The sequence below is a fragment of the Pan paniscus genome, chromosome 1 (genome assembly GCF_029289425.2).
Source record: "Pan paniscus chromosome 1, NHGRI_mPanPan1-v2.0_pri, whole genome shotgun sequence".
In the NCBI taxonomy this organism is placed as follows: domain Eukaryota; kingdom Metazoa; phylum Chordata; class Mammalia; order Primates; family Hominidae; genus Pan; species Pan paniscus.
Genome location: NC_073249.2, coordinates 204,945,377 through 204,951,031, shown reverse-complemented (window position 1 = coordinate 204,951,031; position 5,655 = coordinate 204,945,377).

Genomic DNA, 5,655 nt, shown 5'->3' with positions numbered 1-5,655 from the left:
TGCACTCCAGCCTGGGCAACAGAGTGAGACTCTGTCTCAAAAAGAAAAAAAACCCCAAAAATATATATTTTGTTTATATACATACATACATACATATATATACACACACATACGTATATATATACACACACATATATATATGTATATATATCTATGCACACATCCCATCTAAATTCATGCTGGCCATTGTAGAGAGAACCTTAGTTAACAATTTAATCAAGAACCCCCCCATGAGGTAAGTTCTATCATTATCCCTACTACATAGAGGAGGAAACTGAGGCTCAGAGAGGTCAATCCCTCTCCCAGGGTCACACAGCAGGGCTGGAAGTTGAACCCAGTTTCATCTGACTCCAGAACCTATGCTCCTAAATTGACTATTCTGTCTGCCCCCCCAACTTTTCCAGACCATAGCAAGCCACTAGAACCAAGGCCCAGCTGGCAGTGCTGATCGATCCCACATCCTGAATAAAGAATAAAGATCTCTCAGAAAATTCCAAGTTGAATCTTTCTTTCTTTGTTGACTCACCTCTTCCCCTCTGGCCTGTTCCTAAAATCTTAGATCTCATATGCAGAGACAGGACCAGGTCCAACCCTTTCATATGAAGATGAGGGAAAAATGATGCTGGGAGAGAGGGGAGTTGCTGTGCAGTGACCTGACCATCCTGGTTTGCCTGGAACTTCAGGAGTGAAGACACTGGACATTTAATGCTAAAACTGGGAAGGTCCCAGGAAAAATGGGACAAGTTGGTCGCCTTAGTATATAGTCACACGTAAGTCAGTAGCTTTTCAATGCAGGCATATAAACATGGTAAAACTCTGCAGATAAACAGACCCTGCCAGCCCTTGAGGAGGCTCATGGTAGAGTGGGAAGGACAATGTGTGATCTGCTTCCACTGATGGGGTGGGGGCTTTGGTTATTCATTCATTCAACAAACACTTATTCCTTGTTTTAGAGGAGGGCTCAGAGGGGTAAGGAGACATGGTTCCTGCCCTGAAGTGGCTCATTATTTAAAGATAGCTCTCTTAGTCTGTGTTCATACTGCTATAAAGAACTGCCCGAGACTGGGTAGTTTATAAAGGAAAGTAGTGTAATTGACTCACAGTTCAGCATGGCTGGGGAGGCCTCAGGAAACTTACAATCATGGTGGAAGATGAAGGGGAAGCAAGGGACCTTCTTTATAAGGTGGCAGGAAGGAAAACTGCCTAGCAAAGGGGGAAGAGTCCCTTATAAAACCATCAGATCTAGTGAGAACTCACTCACTATCATGAGAACAGCATGGGGGAACCACCCTATGATTCAATTACCTTCTCCCTTGACACATGGCGATTATGGGGATTACAATTCAAGGTGAGATTTGGGTGGGGACACAAAGCGTAACCATGTCATGAGCATCTCAGGGTCATTCATTAAACATGTATTAGGTACCTGCCTTGTGGCAAGTTCAGGGCTGGAAAAACAGAGACAAGTCAGGCAACCCTAGGAAGAGCCCTTGCTGAAGGGGGGAGAAGACACACACACAGGTACACAGGTATACACACACAGGTACACACAATGCTGCACACGAGCCCAGAACCAGCAAACAGTTGAGTTTTGAAAGAAAGAACGCTGGCCAGGTGCAGTAGCTCACGCTTGTAATCCTAGCACTTTGGGAGGCTGAGGCAGGTAGATCAACTGAGGTCACGAGTTCGAAACTCCTTCTTAAAAAAAAAAAAAAGAATGCTGTTACACAGACAAAAGCAACATAAAACAAGGGAGTCTGGCTGGGCCTGGTGGTTCATACTTGTAATCCCAGCACTTTGGGAGGCCAGGGTGGGTGGATCACTTGAGCCCACGAGTTTGAGACCAGCCTGGGAAACATGGTAAAACCCCATCTCTACAAAAAATATAAAAATTAGCCAGGTGTGGTGGTGGGTACTTGTAGTCCCAGCTACTCGGAAGACTGAGGTGGAAGAATCACTTGAGTCCAGGAGGCGGAAGCTGCAGTGAGCTGAGACTGTGACACTGTACTCCAGCCTGGGCACAGAGCAAGACTCTGTCTCTGAAAAAAAAAAAAAAAAAAAAAAAAAAGCAAAGGAATCTCTTTCCTCATATTTCTCTTTGAACACCATGAAAGGAAAGATTGTCCCAGCAAGGACACACACAAATGACTTTAATATTAATGGCCCATTTGTAGCCTCCCTTTATACTTTCAGCTACAACTGAAAAAGATGCAACATAGAGAATAATATAGCAGAGACTCAGATAGGTATCTTCCCTTCAGAATTAACAAATTTCACATTTTGCTTCATATTCTAAAAAATATTAATTACAATCATTCACTAAAAAAAATCAAGAGATCTATAATTTTTTAGATCCAGCCTGTCACCCAGGCTGGAGTGCAGTGGCACAATCCTGGCTCGCTGCAACCTCCGCCTCCCAGGTTCAAGCGATTCTCCTGCCTCAGCCTTCTGAGAAACTGGGACTACAGGCACCCACCACCATGCCTGGCTTATTTTTTTTGTTTTTGAGATGGAGTCTCGCTCTGTCGCCCAGGCTGGAGTACAATGGTGTAATCTCAGCTCACTGCAACCTCTGCCTCCTGGGTTCAAGCAATTCTCCTGCCTCAGCCTCCCAAGCAGCTGGGACTACAGGCATACGCCACCACGCTCAGCTAATTTTTGTATTTTTAGTGGAGACGAGGTTTCACCATGTTGCCCAGGCTGGTCTCGAACTCCTGACCTCAAGTGATCCACCCGCCTTGGCCTCCCAAAGTGCTGGGATTACAGGTGTGAGCCACTGTGCCTGGCCAGGATCTATAAATTTGGAAAGGAGATTTTATATCTTATAAAGGGTTACAGCCTGCACGGTGGCCATGCTGACAGGCTGGGAAGTGTAGCCTCCTGCAAAGAGGAGAAACAGGCACTCCAAAGGAGGAGGGATTGGAGTGGAAGCTTGAAGCTGAAAGAGTTGGCTAAACATACATATTCAACAGGTTATAGAAGGAGCTGTGGGCTGGGCGCAGTGGCTCATGCCTGTCATCCCAGCACTTTGGGAGGCTGAGGCCGGTGGATCACTTGAGGTCAGGAGTTCGTGACCAGCCTGGCCAACATGGTGAAACCCTGTCTCTACTAAAAAATACAAAAATTAGGCAGATGTGGTGGTGGGTGCCTGTAATCCCAGCTACTCAGGAGGCTGAGGCAGGAGAATTGCTTGAAACTGGGAGGCAGATGTTGCAATGAGCTGAGATCGTGCCATTGCACTCCAGCCTGGGTGACAAGAGCAAAACTCCGTTTCAAAAAAAAAAGAAGGAGCTGTAAATATTAACAAAGGGGGTCCTGACACATGTGTACTGAACAAACGTATGTTACATGTGTCCCATGTTCACTGTGGGGTGGAGACTTGACATTTAAATGCATTACTGCTGGGCATGGTGGCATGTGCCTATAGTCCCCGCTACTCAGGAGGTGGACACAGGAGGGTAGCTTGAAGCTAGGAGTTCAAGGCTGCAGTACACTATGATCGCACCTGTGAATAGCCACTGCACTCCAGCCTGGACAACATAGTGAGACCCCACCTCTTTAAGCATGAAAACAAGACCCTGTGCATCAAAAGGTGAAGCAGGAACATGAAGGTACTCAAGTACAGCTTCTGTAAACCAGACAGAACCAGTCCATGCTCTGTGGTCTTCTTATCAGGAGAAAGTTACTGAAATCTGTGTCTTTACCAATCAAAGCTGTAGTTATGGCTTTGGAGCAGGAGCAGGGGGTGTGTTAGGGTCTGGTGGTGGATGAGCTGCAGTTGTTTTAATATTATTGATCTCAAGGCCAGTGCTTGTTGAGCTGCTAGAGAAAAGGAAAAATCTCAGGCAGCTGGGAGCGGTGGCTCATGCCTATAATCCCAGCACTTTGGGAGGTTAGGGTAGGAGGACTGGAGGACTGCTTGAACCCAGGGGTTTGAGACCAGCTTGGGCAACATGGCAAAACCGCATCTTAGCTGGGTGGTGTGACACATGCCTGTAGTCCCAGCTACTTGGGAGGCAGAGGTGGGAAGATCACTTGAGCCCGAGAGGTTGAGGCTGCAGTGAGCTGTGATTGCACCACTGTACCACTCCAGCCTGGGTGACAGATTGAGACCTTGTCTCCAAAAAAAAAAAAAAAGAAAGAAAAATCTTGTGGCAGTTAGAACATAGTTCTAATGGCAGGATGTCCAGGTGTCCTGATACCACATCACAATATCCGCTTTTAAGACACTTACAGTCATGCTTTGATGTATTTCCGCACTAAAATACCAAGGATAATTTTCTTTAAATCAACAAAATACTAAATTTTCTTTTAAAAAGGTTATTGTATTTATGGCTGGGCACTGTGACTCATGCCTGTAATCCCAGCACTTTGGGAGGCTGAGGCAGGTGGGTCACTTGAGGTCAGGAGTTCAAGACCAGCCTGGCCAACGTGGCGAAATCCCGTCTCTAATAAAAATACAAAAAAGTAGCTGAGCATGGTGGCGCGTGCCTGTAATCCCAGCTACTTTGGAGGCTGAGGTGGAAGAATTGCTTCAACCTGGGAGGCGGAGGTTGCAGTGAGCTGAGATCGCACCACTGCATTCCAGCCTGCACAACAGAAAGGACCCTGTCTCCAAAAAAAAAAAAAAAGAAGAAGAAGAAAAGAAAAGAAATTGCATTTATTTATTTATTTTTCAAAGCCAAATACTTCTGAATTTCTTTAAAAAAATTTTTTTTTCTACGCAGTCTCGCTCTGTTGTCTGGCTGGAGTACAGTGGCCCCATCACTGCTCACTGCAGCCTTGACCTCCCCGGCTCAAGTGATCCTCGCACCTCAACCTCCCAAGTAGCTGGGACTACAGGTGCATGCTACCATGCCCAGCTAATTTTTGTATTTTTTTGTAGAGATGGGGTTTCACCCCATTGCCCAGGCTGGTCTTGAACTCCCAGGCTCAAGCGATCCACCTACCTCAGCCTCCCAAAGTGCTAGGATTACAGGTGTGAGCCACTGCACCTGGACTCAGATTTTGTCTTTCTTGAAAACCTCCCTCGACCTCAGCCCATCCGCTCCTCCACTGCCCCCACCCTGGTTACCTGGAGAACCTCTGCAGAACCCACACTAGCCTCTCTGATGGCATTCTGGCTCCTCTTCAAACCGTTTCCCACTCAGCAGCCAGAGACACGCTTCAAGACATAAGCTGGATCATGTTCTCCTGTGGAAAACCCTTCAAAGGCCCCCTGTGGCCTTGGGTGCCTGCCCTGCAGGAATCTGCAGCCCCACTTCTCTGCTCCCCTCCCAGAGAAGCTCCAGTCCTTAGATTTATTCCTCGCTGTATCGTGGCTGGGCAGGGGCAGGCTGGATTTCCCAGGCACCTATGACAGCAGGCTTCTCCCACTTCCAGTGGGAGATTGAAAGGCTGGAGGGAGAGAGAAACCTCCCTCCTGTCCTCCAAAAGGTACTTCTCTCCCTACACTTCCTCCACTGCTCCCACCAGACATGCCTGGGCTGGGCCCAGCTTTGGCGAGGTGACCTCTGCTCCTGGGCTCCAGCTACCAGCATCTCCTCTCTCTGTCCTACCATCTTGGGAGGGAGCTGTACTAATCTCTGGGTTCCCACATCTTCCCTGCTGGCTTCTCTGCACCTCCCTCACCGAGACAGCCAATTCCCCAGATTA